This window comes from Cervus elaphus, chromosome 33 (assembly GCF_910594005.1).
Source record: "Cervus elaphus chromosome 33, mCerEla1.1, whole genome shotgun sequence".
NCBI lineage: Eukaryota > Metazoa > Chordata > Mammalia > Artiodactyla > Cervidae > Cervus > Cervus elaphus.
In genome coordinates, this window is record NC_057847.1 from 19,723,891 (window position 1) to 19,743,789 (window position 19,899).

Consider the following 19,899-nt stretch of genomic DNA (forward strand, 5'->3'; position numbering starts at 1 on the left):
TTTTACTCATGTGAAAAGAAAATCTTCACTTTAGTATTCATTATGCGTGATGTATGCAAAATGCAATGAGCCAACTGACTCACACTTTGGTGTCATGCAAATAAAACCTAAACACAAGAACGTGTAACATCTAGTAAAATGTGCATAAAACCACAAAGGCTAAAATAAGAAAATAAAGAGCTAAGAAATGCAATTAGCACATTCACTGAGGGCAACTAGTGAGATTTGGAGATGAGCCATATAAATATAAACTTGTGCTTTTGGCTAGGAATGTCACATTTATAGGCAAATATAGGCTCACATTTGCCTAGCAGTTTTTGTACTTGATTAAAAAATGAAAGTGAAAGCTTCTATGAAAATAGGTGGAAGGTAGGTATGTATGTTTGCCAAAATGTGATTCAAAAATAGTGCAGCATACACTTCATGATTTTTTTATGTTTCAAATAATGTTTAGGTTCTTTCCTTACATTTGAGAAAATGTTATTCAATTACTCAATGTTTAATAATTTAGATAAGAATCATGCTTTCTTCATAAAAATACAGAGATTGATTGTTTTTTCCCCCAGAATAGTAATGGTTGAAATTGTGTATATGATATACAGGATTATTTATGGATTGATCATTTTTGTCACTCGGATAGGTAGGCATCTTTCAATCAATGGCAGTGTGTAGGCTTACACTCAATTTGACTATTTTGTCTAACTGATAAAATAGAGTTGATTATTAAATCTGTAGACCTCAGATATTTAGGCTGCTAATGCTAGCAGACTATCAGGTAGTCAATTATTCCAAGCAATTACATTGTTTTGGGCTGCTGAGACATAGTCAAAAACTAGTATGATAATGAAGATTATATTTAGGAGCTCAGGTGTGGTAGAGTAGTGAGAACATGGAAAATTCTAGGGTAGCAAGAAAACACTGGTTTTCTGAAGGATAAGAAAGTTGCTGGAAGGAAAAGGATGGAAGATAATTTTTTCTAAAGTCAATCCCATATCCAAAAAGTCTGTCTATTTCAGAAGTCAAACTATTTCAGCAGGTCTTGAATGTTTTGGATTTGTATCACTACTTAGTGATTATCACATGATCATGTTCACAGTGTAACAACATCTCCTAATCTATCAATGCAGCCATTGTCATCTCAGGATTCAAGAGACTGACCTTTTGCACTGAGTCTCTGCTTGAGAATAACTGATAATTGCAGATAAATGCTTTCTTAAAAATCCAAGTGACAAAAAACCTATAATTTGCTATGGAACTCTCCATGTTACTCGAAAGCCAGTTTGAAAACACACCAAACAACTTTTATTTCTTCCCCTCCTCTCAATAAGTCCTAACCTGCTCTGGAGCAAAGTATGGGACCTTCCTTGCTCTGTATTCTATCTGAAAGATATCTCAGTGACCATATGCATCCTTAGTTGTAACCAAAATACATTTTACACATTGCTGAAAATTTGGCAGCTTGCTTAGGAAACATTTGTGGTATATGCCCCAGCATGCCAGTGGAGGGCAACTGATTCATTTGATCATTTCAGTCACATAAGAGGCAAACAAAAATGTTTGACAAATAAGACCTAAGCTGTAATTTTTAAAAACAGAAAAGAAGAAAGAAAGAAAGAAAGAATTTTAAAAAACTGAAGTGAACAGGTAACCTCTACTAGTTGACAGAGGTTTGGAGGCGGAAAAGGCATTTGTGGGTCAATACTGAAACATGATTTTGAATTTGAAATTCTCACATAGAGCTCTCCATCCCCCAATTTCTTTTAACTGACACTGGAACATATCCAAGTGTTTGTTGTTGATGTGTATTTATATAGTAGAAGGGAGCAATCTGTGAACTATGAGAGGATCATGACAGCTGGTAATATATTTCTAGTTTATTAATATTTTCCAAGTATATCCTTGAAAATTATTTGTTTAGGAGGAATAGAGATAAAATTCCCTATTTAGAGCTTTTTGGTTAATGTGAGTTTGAGTTCTAGTTCTACAAGGGACTAGCTATGTACTCTTGGGCTTGATACTTAGAATCTAGGCCTTAGCTTTCATTTTCATAGGACGTGGTTAATTAAGACCTACCTTACAGGGACACTTAGAAGATCAAGTAAAATATATATGGAAAGGACTTAGTACAGTACTTGCAAATAATAAGCACTCAGTAAATGTTGTTCAGCTGCTCAGACATGTCCGACCCTGCGATCCCATGGACTGCAGCACGCCAGACTTCCCTGTCCTTCACCATCTTCCAGAGCTTGCTCAAACTCATGTCCATTGAGTCAGTGATGTCATCCAACCATCTCATGCTCTGTCGTCCCTTTCTCCACCTGTGTTCAATCTTTCCCAGCAACAAGGTCTTTTCCAACGAGTCAGGTCTTTTCCAATGAGTCGGCTTTTTTGCATCAGGTGGCCAAAGTATCGGAGCTTCAGCTTCAGTCCTTCTGATGAATATTCAATAAATGTAATCTGCTATTATTATCCAGTCTAGTTTGACTATATCCAGATATTTAAATGCTCAGGGGGTAAAGAAAATATAAATATCATTCTGATATCATATTATGACCAAATTCAGGATGTCACAGGTCCTAACAGGCTTAAATTAGCAGAGTAATGGTGAGCAACTATTAGCACACAGTCTGAGAAAGAAACATATGTGAACAAAAATTATTCTGTATAAAAGACATCTATCATGTAATCTAGGATTTATGAGAATACAGGCAAATACATTTTATTTAGTCTGAGTTCTTTTAGTTCTTCCCTGAAATGTTTCTGTATGTCATAAGTAGTGAGGCCAGGCCATGAGTGTCTTAAGATTATGTGATACAAAATATAGAATATCAAAATAATTATTGCTTTCATTGCTAGTTGTTTTAGGAATCCATTTGGCAGGTATCTAACTGTTTCCTGCATCCAGAAGTATTCAGAAATGAGTTCTACATTTCCTTGATGAAAAAAGTATAGGAACACAAGCAGATTATTTCTGAAGAACAGGGTTCTTTTGCTGAGATGTTGAAATACAGGATAAGGACTCAGCATATTTAAGAAAACAAAGTGGGACAAACAGGTCCTTGCTGAGAGAAGATGGGCTAAACATCACATAATGGGGATCCAGAAAGCCATGGTAGAGAGCAACACAATGGAGGTTCACCAAGGTCACTGGACATTCCAGCAGGTGTCAGACTGGCCCAAGGATGAGGTCCGTTTATCTAGTTGTGATCAAGTTCTCTCAGGTCACTGAGTGCTAGCTTGGGTTCTCCTTTTACTTATTCATTTTCTACTTATCGGCTATAGAAAAACATCGACTTTGAAGCTGGCCTTTCATTTTCTGGGGAAGATTGAAGCTTACAAAATAAAATGCCACAGTCTCCCACGGTCAGTGACGACACCTTTCAAAGGATGATTTCTGTTTAGTTAAATAGCTCCCTGCTGTGCTTATAGTTTCTTAAACATCATAAAGTTGTTATTTTTAAAGAAGCTCATGTAAAAAAACTGGAAGGCACATTTCTTCTTCATTTTAAAAATGAAAGTATAATTTAAAATAACAAAATTAATGTATTTCTGATTAATTTACATAAAGGAATTCAGTGCCATGTAAAGTTTAAGGACTTTTAAAGACCTTTCAACAATTCTGAGAGGTTCATTCATGGTAAAGTTCATTTCGTCCCATAAATTAGTCAAACCTTAACTCTTATGACAAAGAGGTGAAGATCTACTGTAACACAACCAACTATGTAATTCCCAGGGTCCAGCTCCTTGCCCTCCAATAAAAGAATAATGGTTCAACCAAATTAGCCATTCTTTTAAATCTCAACATGACTTTTCTGTCTTTCATCTTACCTCCCAACATTAAGAATCACTACAATACATTGCAAGTTGGATATTTAAGTTTAAATTCTAAAATTTAATAAAAACACACACATTCTTTCTGATGTTCTTGCGATTCACGGGGTTGCAAAGAGTCGGACACGACTGAGCGACTGAACTGAACTGAACTGATCCTGCCCTGAACGAGAAGTTATTTTTAAAACATTATTAACCTAAAATGAACCTAAAGCTAATTTTCAAATGCAAAAATGTACAAGAAATCTTGCATATTCTAGTTCCTAGACTCTAGAAACACATCTTTCCCTTTGGTTTTGATAATAATAATTGCTATCATTTTTATAATTGCTTTCAGTAACTTTTGGTAGTTCAACTCACAGAAATTAAATTTTTAGGGTTAGAAAGAGTCCTTAATAAAACACTAGAAGATCCTTCCCCTGTTATAAGTGAGGTTTCAGGCAGTGAGGGCAGTGTCTGCATCTCAACTTGACCCATGTTTCAGTCATTTATGTTTTGTTCAATTTCCAAAAATGTGATGAATCCTTCAGCATGAATAACATAATAAAAATTATATTCTACTGAAAATTATGCACTCCAATTAGAAACTGAACTATATTTATGGAAAACTGGGTCCCTAGGCAAGAGAAAGGGAAAAGAAACTGAGTTCTGCTGAGCTATATTATTGCTATATTACAACAGTGTTGGTCAGCCAAGCTGTTTTGAATACTTTGAATCATTTGACTTTCCTTCATGACATAAACAGTAGGTTCTACATGGACCAAACCACGGGCAGAATGTTGACTCATTTGATATATGGATGATTTTCTCAAGCAGGTAGAGTAGTTACTGCATGTCATAAATTAGCAAACAATATATTAAGCAAGTACAACATCAACAGTTACGTAAGTCCAGGTTTAGGTAATTAAAATGACTTGAGCTGAGCTGCCAGGAAGAAATTAAACATTTCTGGGTCTAGATGAGGCTTCTGATTCATCTGTATAATTACATATGGTCGTAGGTTGGGGCTCTGAGACTAGGGTTTGAGGTGCAGGCAGTTTATTTGGGAAGTGATTCTAGGAAGCATCAGTCCAGAAGTGGTTAAGTGAGACAGGGAAAGAATAATGTGCTTCAAGCAGGTGACTGATGTGGGCAATTGTAACTCAAGTCCACTGGAAACTTCTGGGGGATGATATAAAATAAACCTCAGAGTTGTCATATCTGGGGATGAGGATGATGGAGTTTGTTTGTCATCAGTTGTGAGCTTCTTCCATAGGTATTAGCTCTTTAGCACTTCTGATCTTCCCTCCTCTTGGCTGTGACTAGAAAAAATTCTAATGGATGATGGATGTGGGCGGCACATGCTCACTTGTACTACACACATGCATGTGTGGCAGTATCTAACTGATTGCTTAACACCTCTAGACAAGCAACAATGCCATAGGGAAGTCTGAATTTACCAGGTTCAACCCATAGCAACTAAAAAGATATGATAGCAAGATATTCTCAGAATGTGAAGATAAAGTGATCATGAGAATGACATTATGGAAAATCATAGCAGGCAATAATAGATTCCTCCAATCTACTTTCTTGGGTGTAGTTTTAGGTGAAGTCTAACTATAAAGTCATGGCTAAGCTTGCTGATGCAGATTAAATTGTATTATCATAACTAAAGAAGCATCAGTTCAGTTCAGTTCACGTGGAATCAGTGAGATTGAAGTGTTTAGCAAAAATGTATTGAAGAAAAGTGGGGAAGGGGAAGTAGTTGGCAGTGCTCCCATAATACTCTCTCTTGACTGAAACTACAACTCCTGTCACTAATGATGCAAGTCTTACTACTAGCTCCTCTTGCTCTGGTCCATGCTCACCAAATAAACTTCTGAGTTTAATCTGACTTCCCAGATAGACTGAACTCCAAAGAGAAGAGTTACTAGGCAAAGGATATGGATGCTCGATAATTTTGTTTTTCATTACAAATAAGTAAATTTTTAAGAACTAATCTGAACCTGACCTTAGGGATTGATATTATGATATTGGTCATGACAAAGTCAAGTTTCTGGGCATGTATTATGGTGACTTCTCCAATATATTGTGAGCCCTCCTGGAAATGCCTCTTTGGGTCAGCATTTCTCTGGTATAACCTCTATAACTCTCAGCAATGGAGACCTGCATTTTGGGAACCAAACCATTGTTCAGCAGAACAATGATGTCTCTATTGAATTTCTATAAACCTTTTTCATTTGTAGAAAATAAAATTTCAATAGTTGTCTCTGTAACAAGGTGACAATTTAGAATAGAGTTGAATGTGAGTTCAGTTTAAGTCTAAATCAATTGAGAAGGCATTCAGTTACTTATGTGTTCCTTGGGACTCTTCATCCATCAAAGGCTTTTTAAGTTTCCAGGACTAAAATGTTTGAAAATATCACACTTTCTATTTATGTTTAGAGATTTAGAATGTAATGGACAAAGGAGCCTGGTGGGCTACAATCCATAGGGTCACTAGAATCAGACACGACTTAGTATATATATTAGCCTTTTGAGATTTGGGAAGTCTTAAGGATAACTCTAACTTTAACACAATATTTTCTCTCTTCTCCATCCCCTTCCTACTTTTTTTGACCAAACACTTATTAATATCCCTTAGAACGCATTTGTTGTTCTAGGTAGATTATCATTACCATCAGTCTCTCATCCTATTTTGCATTTTAAAAGTAATTCAATATTATTAAAGTTTGCAATTGGGAAAATTAATCTGGTTTTGCACAGTTATAAAGGGTGAATGCATTATGATTATTTACTTTGCCCTGCAATAATATTCAAATCAATTTCTGCTTATCTCCTTTTCACATGAGGTTTGTCCTCTTAATAACATTCAGTTTACCAAATATGGCAAAAATGCATTTTCATTTCTCACATAGCTAGAAAATCTTTGTAGTATCTGTGCAAATAATTTTCTTCCTGCATCTCCTAGTGTACATCTATTTACATTGCTCTGTCAATATGCTTGAGTTGCAAATGTAAACATTGAAATGTTCTGAAATTCCCTCTAACAGAGAGGTTTCCACTACTGATATTCATTTCTCATTGTATGTTTTGCTGTGTGAACAATTCCTTTCTTTGTTCATACATTAAGGCTTCGCCAGAGGCAGACATTTATGGCATTAATATACAGAATGTTGTGTGTATCTCTTTCATTATCTGGAAAGAAAGCAGATTAAAAACAACACTGAACTCTAAAAGCATAAGCAAATATTGAATACTAAGGATTCCAAGGAGCAAGTGGTAGCTGAGGTTTTCTTCAAGTTCAATATGCAGCCATCTAACGCTGGGGGTGGGGTGCTTGCGTCTGTTTCAGCCTGTGTGCATGTACATATGTGCCTATCAGAGAGAAAAAAGGCTTTCATCACAGTCTTGTTTCAAATACTACCCTTCTTTTTGACTCTAAAGAGAGATTAGAAAGACAGTTGTTAAATGTACTTACTATAACACAAAGTAAAATTTTGAAATATCACAGCAAGTCCATCACTACTGATTCAAGAGTATTTAAATGAATAAGTTTATACTCAAAGGAAAAATAATAATGAAAAGAGAAAAACATTGGGCTGCATAAAAACTATTTTTTGGTGAAAATTCTAAATGAAATTTGGGGGTATCCAGAGGAAGCAAAAGAAACCAAAAGAAGCACTACTGTTATCAGACTCTCCCAGAGGTTATGTGATCCAGTGGTTCAGGCACTTTCACTAATGAGGCTCAGGCTTAATCTCAGCTTTAAAAGGAACTTGTGGAATTTGTAATAACTCTCCCTAATGTCCACAACACTCTCTTTCTTCATTTAGCTTTTTTTTTTATTAGGCTTGTCTATAATGAACACTTATATGGATCGCATAATTTCTATTTAGCCACATCTCTGAGCAACTCAGAACTGTGAATGTTTCCAACCTCCATTACTGATCCCATTTATTAAAATGAAGGAGGGAGCAGCCAGGAAACATCATTCCCATTTTATAGACAAGAGAATAGAAACTGGTTTTTCAAGTTCATAGAGAGGGCCTGGAGTGAATAGGTGAGTAAATATGTAAATTTTATAACTTGATTAGGCAAAACTCACTCTTGCACTTGTAAATCCTAGAAGCTGGAAATTAAATCAATGATGTGTTTTTGGAGGTGAGAGGTCAGGGTTGTGAAGAGAAAGAAAAAGGGAACATGAGGAATTAGTTCCTTCTCATATGGTAGCACTGTCATGCACAGAGGTAGTTCCACATCTTGAACTGTGAATTCTAGGAATGAAGTAGAGCCCAGAGGGATTGACAGTCAATGAGTGGAGTTAACCCGATAAGGAAGCTGGATTAACTTGGCAGTTTATTTCCCACACACTCCTCCTGAGACAAGAACAGCCTTTCCCTCCTGGTCATGACAGGATAAGATGCTAGAAACTCAGAGGGAGGCACATGGATGCTTTTCTGCTTCTCTGTGCCATATGAAAGCCATGAAGGGAAAAGAAGGACTTAGTTACTGCCACATTAAGAAAATAAAGTGCCAAGTGAAATCCCAAATCTCATTTTTACAGCCACCAAGGATTTACAGTTCAGAATTTACGCTGGGAAGCAAGCTGCGAACATGTAAACTGCAGGGCCCACATCACAAGGGAGCACCACCGATATTTCTCAGCCCCCTGCTGCACTTGGCACAGTGAGAGACACTTGAAATCAGAAGAGTCCACATTTCATTTTTTAAAAGCAGCTTGACTGAAGTATAACTGATTTACAATAAAAGGCAAATATTTAAAGCATACAACTGATGAGTTTCAACAAATGGATACATCCCTGAAACCATTAGCATGATTAAGAGAGTGACATTATTTATCACCTTCCAAAGCATCCTCACTTTAGGAGTTCTGGTCCAGAGAATTCTCTCTGATCTCTGTAGTGCATGCCTCAGTGGTGAAATAGCCCTAACAAGGTGGCCAGGAAGCCACCAGCCTTGCTGGGAGAGGCTTAGTTCAGTTGTACCCCGTCTCTGACTGTCCGGTGAATTTCTCGGAGTCGTGGCGGAGAACATCACCCTGGCCCTGTCTGTCAGTCTGCTCCTGGATTGGTTTTCTATTGCTGCTGTAGCCAGTTCCCACAACCTTGGTGACTTAAACAACGTGAATTTATTATTTCACTGTTCTGGAGGTTAAAGTTCGGAAATCAGTCGCACTGTGCTGAAATCAAGTTGTCAGCTGGGCTCCATTCCTCTCTGGGGGCTCTAGGGGAGGGGAATCCACCTCCTCATCTTTCTCAGCTACCAGAGGCCGCCTGCAATCAGCGCAGCACAGACAGTAGTGGCAGGCTGAGTCCTTCTCATCTCACAATATTCCACCCTCCTCTTCTCTCATCACATCTCCTTCTCTGACTCGAGCTTCGCTTCTGTTTCTCCGTTCCTCTTCTAACGACCCATGTGATTACAGGGGCCTACGCAGAAAATCCAGTATAATCTCCTTATCTGAAGGACATTTGATCTGTAATTCTATTTCCATCTGCATCTTAATTCCCCCATGCCATGTACGCTAACATGTTCATAAATCCTGGGATTAGGATGGGGACATCTTTGGAGATCTTTATTCTCCCTGACATAGCATTACAGCCGCACATCTCCCCATCCACATCATGTTGTCTCTATATAGCCTTGGATGTTTATACTATGTGAAGGTTAATTCATACCTTGGTTTACTTTGGCTTTTTTATGTTTAATAAGTATTTTCACACATATTACCTCTCTTGATTCTTAAAAAGCATGAAAACCCCCATATTACAGATGAAAAGTGAGGCAAAAAGGGGTTAAGTGACTCTGCCATATTGTATGTGAATTGGTGGCAGAAGTGATATTTAAGTCCAGTTTGGCTGTCTCTAGATTTGATGTTACTTTTGCTATGTAATTCTACCTTTCATATAGCCACACACATAATAATCTGTACAAATACATAGAGACACACTTATTTTTATGTATTTTAAGTGCATATATACCTTCATGGTAATCTACCTGCCATGCAGGAGACCCAGGTTCGATCCCTGGGGTTGGGAAGATTCCCTGGAGAAGGGCATGGCAGCCCACTCCAGTATTCTTGCCTGGAGATTTACATGGACGGACAGAGGAGCCTGGTGGACTATAGCCCATGGTGTCGAAACGAATTGGACACTGAATGACTAACACCTTCACTTTCATACCTTCCTGATCTCTCTCTTCATTGATCAGTATGGAAGTGATACTTCTTTCTTAGTCATTGATAAAATTAAAGAGAGAAGATATATAGGACCAGTCCCCTAGATGAAAGTAAAATCTATTAATTTCATGGCTGAAGCTGCCATATCCCCCCTCATCCTTCTTAAAGTGTTTGATTTAGCTAAAGGAATGTTTAAAAATTAGGATTTGAGAGTCTTTAGGTTTGGCCCATTATGTCTAGGACTAACCAATCTCTAGTGTTTCAAACCAAGCTGGAATCATGACATTTATTACCTGCTTGGGCTATATAGGCATATAACTTTGTATCCCTGAAATAAATCAGCAAGGAAAAATGAAAAACCCATGAATATTTTGAGACATTAATTCTTTCTTAATGCACACAGACATCCAAACTCACTGGTAAGGAACAGTGCATTAGATTACACTCCTTTTCTTCAGGCAAATCAGAAGCCAGTTAGCAGAAAGAATAAATAGAGAAAAATCACCATTAGTTTGTTTTGGAGGGAAACAGGCATGTGACTGAAAATTCTTTCTTTAAATGCTGAAATATACAATCTATTCTTCCATGAACAGCAGATTCTCAGACACAATGATCTTTAACATCAAACTACATTAAACTATTCTCTACTTCATTTTTTTCCCTCCTTCTAACTAAAATTCAAAATAATGCTCTATTGCTCCTAGCTCACCTTCTAGAACTGTAGGTCAGACTTCTTGGACAGAGGAAGTTCCTTTCACCTTATCATCCTGTTGATGAGGTCAAGGTCAGCCATGGATCAAGCTTGACATAACATTAGGACAGAGGACTTTGGTGCTTAGAATGAAAGTAAAGTAATCGTTCCTTCCTGTGCATATCTTTTACAATGTAAATGATTCCAGAACTGGAATGGAGAACTGATGGAGAAATGTGTAATATAAAAAAGAATAAATGACACTACATGGAATAATCTGCATATAACGCTTTTGAAAATAATATATCCAATTTAGTAACAAAATGAATAGAAGTCAGCCAAAAGAGACTTGAAATTAATTCACAGAATACTTTCGCCTAGAGTTCAGCTAGATTCAGTTCAGTTCAGTTGCTCAGTCACGTCCGACTCTTTGTGACCCCGTGGACTGCAGCACGCCAGGCCTCCCTGTCCATCACCAACTCCCGCAGCTTACACAGAGTCATGTCTATTGAGTCGGTGATGCCATCCAACCATCTCATCCTCTGTCGTCCCCTTCTCCTCCTGCCTTCAATCTTTCCCAGCATCAAGGTCTTTTCAAGTCAGTCAGTTTTTCACATCAGGTGGCCAAAGTACTGGAGTTTCAGCTTCAGCATCAGCCCTTCCAATGAATGTTCAGGACTGATTTCCTTTAGGATGGACTGGTTGGATCTCCTTGCAGTCAGCTAGATTAGTGGCAATTAATTTGTGATTTAAAAAAATAAGTATAAAATTTGTCCACAGAAAATGGGTACTCTATCAAAGAGAAATAGCAGAAAATCAGATGCGGAGTGACTCTGTACAAAGCTTTTACTTCTGATTTTTGTAACTAACATCTGCCACAGATAATTGATCTTAGTTTGGGCTATTTTACTCTATAGAGTCATTTGTGTGTGTGTGTTTTGATTCAAAAAAAGAAATACATTTTAGAAATTGTGATAGTAAAGAAACAGGAGGGAAGGGGGCAGAACACAACATTTAAAAGAATGACGTAGCCCGAGGACTTGACATAAACTGATTAAAACCAAATAGGTCCAAGATGACAGACAAGTTGACTTCCACCAGACCTTGAACATCAGTATACACTCACTGTAGCATATTAGTATGCTAAATGACAGTCATAGGTGCCATGACAGTTTCAAAGAAAGAAAAGAAAAAGGTGAAGTCGCTCAGTCATGTTCAACTCTTTGAGACCCCATGGACTGTAGCTTACCAGGCTCCTCCATCCATGGGATTTTCCAGGCAAGAGTACTGAAATGGGTTGCCATTTCCTTCTTCAGGAGATCTTCCCAACCCAGGGGTTGAACCTGGGTCTCCCGCATTATAGGCAGTCACTTTACCATTTGAGCCACCAGGAAGCGACAGGTCCAAGGCTGACCAAAAAAGCAGTAGCTCAATTCCTAGAAATCCCTGTTTCTTCTCCAAAAATAGCTGGTATAGTCTTCCCAACCGTTAGCCTATGAAATTACACACCCCAGTAAAAATTGATAATCGCAAATCCTGGTGCTGCTCTCTCCTTCTGGGATGGCCCACACTCTGTCTGCGGAGTGTTTCTTTCTAACACATGTCCTACCTATCACTTTGTCTCTCATTGAATTCTTTCTGTGATGAGACTGAGCTTCATTAAGTCCTAAGACCAGGTGTGATTCCATTTAAAAGATCATGGGTCCAAGTCCCAATCGGAGTTACATGGTTTCAGTAATAGTTACAGAGAGTGGATTATTTTTTAAAAGCAATGCATTCCAAAATTGTTCAGAAAGGATAACTCATTTGAAAAATGTGATGCTTATTTCCAGGCAAGTTCAAATAAAATCTAATGAAAAATAACAGAAAGCATTAGAAATTAGGAACAATATTTAGGAAAATTAATTATGTTATAAAGTCATTTAACATTTTTTCTTAAAATAATGTCTGTCTTATAGGTTTTGACACATCTTCTTCTGGTTTTCCACTAAAAAGAGATGAAAACTCAATAATATGGAAAACCAAAGCTGTCTAACATGCTGTTAATGTAACTTGGGGATAAGATCTACTAAGCATGAGATTAATGGCTTGTCTATATTTGCCTTGTGTGACCCAGCAGAATCACTTTCTTGGAAAAAAAATAAAAGTGGCAGGGAGTTGATATTTTATTTCTTCCCTATTCTCTGGCCTATAGCTCAGGAATTGAGAATTTGAACCAAGTACAAAACTGAATTAGAGTCCCCTCACTTTAAATACCATAAAAGTAGGAAATAGATCTGTTTGTGCTGACATTTCATAATCCAGACCAACTACAGTGTTAGAAATGTATAGACTGAATAATTTTTGAATGAATGAACAGAATTAGTTAGTAAACTAAAATCTAATGATTGGAGGAACACTGATGAAAATTAAAATCAAGCAAAGAAAAGTTCTTGGGCTAAAGTAAGATTTACGGATGTGGATTGAAAGCTTATAGGCTAGTTTGAACCCATATCAAGAGACTCACACCTACAGATATTTGGAATTTCTTTTACTCTTGGGATTTCTTTTGATTCCAAGACACTGCTGAGGAGCATGCTAGGGCTAGACCTGCTGTGGAAAGCTGGCTAAACTTGTCAGGCACAGAAATGGGACATTCACTCTGAGAGCTGCCCCATACTCACATGATGGCAGTTTGGTCAGAGAGAGACTGCTGGCCTATAAATGAGAGGACTGCATATCTGCTCAGCTAAGCACTTAACTCTTTATGTCATTTCTTGGACTTCAGTTGTTTTTTTTCCCCCACATGGAAGAGGCTGGATTCTTAAGGGTGTCAATTAGTAACCTGTGAGGTGAATCCAGGCTGCATACATGTCTTATTTGGAAAGGAATGCAAAATTGCCTTTATTTGTAGAAGAAGAAGATTTGGTTATGTACAGAGAAAATTCAGATAAATCTATAAGCAAACTGTTGGAACTAATAAGAGAGTTTAGTAAGATTATATGAGACAAGGTCCCTGTACAAAAATAAATAGAATTTTTAAATTCTAGCATTGGTCGATTTAAGATTAACAAAACAAAACAAAACAAAAAAACCCCAGCATTTAAAAATTCCCTATCAAACTCTTAAGAATAAATTTAACAAAAAGTTTATAAGACTTGTGCACAGAAAATCTGAAAATTGCTACATGTTACTTAGAGAAATTAAAAAAGATCTAAATAAATGAAGAGATATATTTTATTCATAGATTGGAAAAGCTCAGTATTTTTAGACATTAATTATCCCCAAATTTATTCAAGTCTTAGCAGATTGTTTTACAGAAGACAAGCTCATTCTAAAATTCATATTTAAATTCAAAAGAACTAGAATAGTAAAGAAAATCTTGAAGAAAGAAAATAATTGGATGACAACTAAATTTTGAGATAAACTATGAAGCCACAAGAGCTTCCCTGATGGCTCAGCTGGTAAAGAATTTGCCTGTAATGTAGGAGACATGGCTTCAATCCCTGGGTCAGGAAGTTCCCCTGGAGAAGGGAATGGCTACCCACTCCAGAATTCTTGCCTGGAGAATCCCATGGACAGAGAAGTCTGGCAGATTACAGTCCATGGGGTCACAAAGAATCAGATACCATTGAGCAACCAAGCATACACATGCATGAAGCCACAAACATTAAATTTGTATAGAATCATCATAGAAAGAAGCCACTGGGCTTCCCTGGTGGTTCAGATGGTAAAGAATCCGCCTGCAATGCAGGAGACTCCAGTTCACTTCCTGGGTTGGGAAGATCTGCTGAAGAAGGGATAGGCTATCCACTCCACTATTCTTGGGCTTCCTTGGTGGCTCAGATGGTAAAAAATCTGCCCGCAATGCAGGAGACCTGGGTTTGATCCCTGGGTTGGGAAGACCCCCCAGGAGAAGAAAATAGCTATACACTCTAGTATTCTGGCCTGGAGAATTATGAACAAAGGAGCCTGGCAGGGGGGTCACCAAGAGTCAGACAAGACTGAACGACTTTTACACATATACACAGAAAATCAGTGGTGACTTAGTGGGAAAGAATCTGCCTGCAGCGCAGGAGACACTGGCTAGATCCCTGGGTCAGGGAGACTCCCTCGAAATGACAATCTTCTCCTGAAAAATCTTAATCCATGGGGTCGCAAAAGAATCAGACATGACTGGGTAACTAGACAACAATAAAGACAAATCAGCAGACAGAATAGAGAGTTCAGAAACAGATTTATACACATATGGCAAACTGAGTTTCAATAAAAGTACCAAAGAAATTAAGCAAGAAAGGAAAATATCTTCAACAAATATTGCTGGAAAAACTGGATGTTCTGTAGAAAAACAAAAACAAAACTTGGACACCTATTCCTAACACCATACATAAAAGTTGACTCAAAGTAGCTCATAGACCTAAATGTCAAGTCTAAAAGAATAGCTTCTGGAAGAAAATGTAAGAGAACATCTTCCTCAGTTTAAAATAGGCTAACATTTCTTAGGGTACAGAAACCATCAACTACAAAAGAATAGATAAATAGGAATTTTATCAAAATAAAAAAAAAAAAAACAACTTCTCATTCAAAAATATTCTTAAGAAAATGTAAAGGCAAGTCACAGATTGGGTAATATATTCACAATACATGTATCTGACAAATGACTTTCATCCAAAATACAAAGTGAATTGCTAAAAATAGAATTTAAAAGGATCAACAATGACATACACTTCACAAGAGGCATATGATTGACTAGTAAGCACACGAAAAGGAGCCCAACATCAGTACTATTTGGAATAATGTAATTAAGCTTTGAAGAGGGTAGCACTTCATAACCAGTAGAATGGCTTAGAGTGAAAAGACTGATCATATTAAGCGCTGATAACAATTTGGATGGGGGCTTCTCAGGTGGCTCAGCGGTAAAGAATCCACCTGCCAATGCAGGAGACACATGAGACTCTGGTTCGACACCTGGGTCAGGAAGATCCCTTGGAGGAGGAAATGGCAACCCATTCCAGTATTGTTGTTGGGATAATCCCATGGATAGAAGAGCCTGGTGGGCTACAGTCCATGGGGTTGCAAAGAGTAGGACATGACTGAACACACAAAAAAACCAGTTTGGATCAACTAGAACACTAATGCACTGACACTGACAGTGTAAAACAATACAACTAGTTTTGGCAACTGAAATTTTAAAAATATAGTTAGACATGTTTTTGCTATGACTCAGAAGTTACAGCCAAGAAAAGGAAAATCACGTCTACAAAGAGTTGTACAAGAATGTTTATAACTTTGTGCCTAATACAAAACTGAAAACAGTTCAGATGTTCATCAAATAGAAAATGAATAACTAAATTGTAGAATAGCCACATAACGGAATTTGCTTAGAAATTAAAAGAAGAAATTTTATATTGTCAACTACAAATTGGCAATTGCCAAGAGCATTTGCCAGCTACCGAACAACAACAAGGGTGATTGCCATCTGCCTCTGTGGAGACTGAACCCTGTGTAACTGCAGCTGCTGACCTTCCACACCCCCTGAGGGGAATTTAGGGTGGAGAGCGAGGCACTCTGTGCCCCAGGGAAATTGGTGAAACAGGTCTTCAGATAGTTCAATATTTTCAGAAACTGATTTCATGACCCCAATCCTTGCATCTCCTCACATCTAGAAAATCACTAAAATCCCTTCATGGTGACATCAGCTCATCTTGACTAGCAGAAAACCTTTTGTAAAGTAAACACTTGACTGCATTGAACTCCTGTCACCAAAACCTTATATATTGACCTTCTCCCACTGCCTCTTCGGAGAAGTCTCAGCACTATCTGAGGTGCTGTCTCCATGCTGCCCCAAGTAAAACTTAACTTGCAGCTTTCACGTTGTGCATCTTTTTAGTCAACATAAAATTTGATGTACAATAATATGGACATATCTCTAAAACATTATGTTGAACAAAAGAAACCAGATGGAGTATAAACTTATGATTCCTTGTATTTCAGTTCAAGAACAGTAATACTGTTCTAGGGCAAGGGTTGGCAAGTTTTTTCTGTAAAGGGCCAGACAATAAAGATTTTAGGCTTTGTGGTGACAAATTTTTTGTATCTATGTTCATTTGTTTTGTCCTGAAAGCGAACAAGAAGCTTCTGGATAAAGGCAGACTAGTATTGCTTTCAGCAATCTTTATATAAATTTCCTACGCTTTGTTCTCTCCCTTCAGGGAAAAGTGATAAAAGCCAGAAGTTCAGGGCTACAGTACAAGAGAAAATTTTGTACCACAGGAGAGGAACCCCAGAAAATCTGGGATTTTATTAGGGAACTGCTGTGCAGCTGCCCTTCACTCCTCCTGAGAAAGGACCTATATCTTATCTCTCTAATGTAAATAAATCTTCACTGGGGAAGAAAAAGAAGAAGGCCCCTATTATACATTATTTTGAAATGAAAACAAATGGCTCCTAGTTTTGTCCCCTTTTAAATGTAAATTCATACCCTTCAAATGTAAAGTTACAAATGTTTCCAGGAGACAAATGAAAGCATTCTATCTTTATGACTTGTCAATTTTTACAGGCTGGGTCTCTGCAGGAACACTAGAAAATCCAGAAAAGACTGACTTTCCAGTGAGGGCAATAATGTCTCAGTCTCAAGGATTCAACCTTGCCCTTGTGATGCGAAAGCAGTAGTTTGCTTAAGAATGGGTGTGACTTCATTTCATTAAAACCTTACTTACACAAATAAGTTGTAGGCCAGATTTAACTGATCTGAGCTGTGGTTTGCGAACCCCTGTCCTAGCATGAAAGCAAGCTTTGCAGTGGTTTCCTCAGATGTCCTGCTTATTGACTGACGATGAAATCACGTGAACTTTCAAGAGTGGGGGAAATACTCTTAATTTTTATCTGGGCAGTGGCTAAAGTGGCCCCATGGACTATAGCCTGTCAGGCTCCTCTGTCCAGAGATTTTTCCATGGCAAAGATACTCGAGTGGGTTGCCACTTCCTACTCCGGGGATCTTCCAAGCCCAGGGATCAAACCCGCATATCTTGCATCTCCTGCATTGGCAACTGGATTCTTTACCACTAGGGTCACCTGGGAAGCCCCAGATGGGTGTATGAAAATGAAAGTGAAGTTGCTCAATCATGTCCAACTCTGCGACCCCATGGACTGTAGCCTACCAGGGTCCTCCGTTCATGGGATTTCCCAGGCAAGACTACTGGAGTGGGTTGCCATTTCCTCCTCCAGGGAATCTTCCCTACGCAGGGATCAAACCTGGGTCTCCCACATCACAGGAAGACGCTTTACCGTCTGAGCCACCAGGGAAGCCCAGGTGGGTGTATATGTTTGTCAAAACTCATTGAAATGTGTTGCTCAGATCTGTGCATTTTACTTTTGCAAAATGTACCCGTTTAAAAAGAATCACTACAGATTCTTGCAGCCAAGAAAAAGATAATAATGAAATACCATGAACAATTTTATGCTCCTTAATTAAACAAAGTAGAAGAAATGGACCGATTCCATGAAAATCACAAACTGCCAAAATTCAACTAAGACAAAATAATCTGAATAGTCATATAGACATAAAAGAAATTGAATTCACAATTTCAAAGCTCCTGAAGAAGATATCTTCAGGACAAAATGGTTTCATTGCAGAACTTTATTAGATATTTAAAGAAGAATTAACATGAGTTCAGCACAACCTCTTTCAGAATACAGAAGAGTATTCTCAACTTGTTTTATGAGGCCAATGTTAATTAACCTCACACCAAATCAGAGGAAGGCAGTACAAAACAAAATAAAGCAAATCTATAGACCAATATACCTGAGACACAAAATCCTTAACAAAATATTAGCAAACATGTAATTTTACCTCTTAAAAACACCTCCATTTTAAAAAATATCTCTTTTCTTTTTTTAAAACCTCTGTGGAAGTAGATAGGTGTGTTGTAGTGTGTACATGTGAATATGGATGTGTGTGTTTTCTGTAAGAATTCAAATTAGAAACCTAATAAGGCTTCCCTAAGGGCTCAGTTGGTAAAGAATCCACCTGCAATGCAGGAGATTTGGCTTCCATCTTTGGGTCAGGAAGATCCCCTGGAGAAGGAAATGGCAACCCACTCCAGTACTCTTGCTTGGTGAATCCCATGGACAGAGGAGTTCGTGGGATGGCAAAGAGTTGGACACGACTGTGTGACTAATTTTCACTTTTCGCTTTCTACAATGGGCTCACATATTTAGATCTAGGTATAAAAGAAAGTAATTTGAGGGCTTCCTTGGTGGTTCAGTGGTAAAAAAGAATCTGCTTGCCAATGGAGGGGACCTTGGTTCGATCCCTGATCTGGAAAGATCTCACATGCCGTGGAGCAACTAAACCTGTGTACCACAACTACTGAGCCCGTGTTCTATAACTACTGGAGCCTGTGTGCCCTTGAGTCTTAAGAGCTGTGTGCTCCACAGCAAGAGAAGCCACCACAGTAAGTCTGAGCATCACAACTAGAGAATAGCCCCCGCTTGCTGGAGCTAGAGAAAAGCCCATGCAGCAATAAAGACCTAGCACAACCATAAAATAAATAAATAAAATACAATTATAAAAAATAATCTATAGAGAGAAATGCATTGTTATTTTTCCTAAATAATTTTACTCATTTTTTAATCTTGAAAAACTCATTTCAGATGTCAATAATTCTTGGAATTCTATAATTCCAAGAAACATTATTCTCATAGGTAATTCCTCTCAATATCTTTTTGTGTATGTATGTAGGTGTGACAATGTGTTAGACATTTGACAATTATAACTTTAACAAATGAGCACCAAACCAGGTTTAAACAGGTCACAAAATAGATTAACCACTGACATGTTAAAAAAAATAATACAATTTCCCAACATGAACTATTGTGGTCAAGTCATAAAGAATTACCCTTTTAAAATGCACCTTAAAAACACCAGCCTTACCATTATGACAAATTAGCTGCTTTCCATAGATAGATACTATTGTGAAAATACAAATGAAAAGTACATCAGTGGCCATTATTATACTAACAGTCCAGTATTAATATAATGTCCGAGAATCAGCTATAATTACAGTAAGAGCCCCATGGCTTGGATCTGCCATGGGTTTCTTAAATAATCAATCTGAAAAGCTGAAATACTGAGTCTAGGGACATCTTTACCAAATGAAAAATTACATTTTCATTAACAACAACACATCAGTTTCTATTTTAAATGGACATTAAT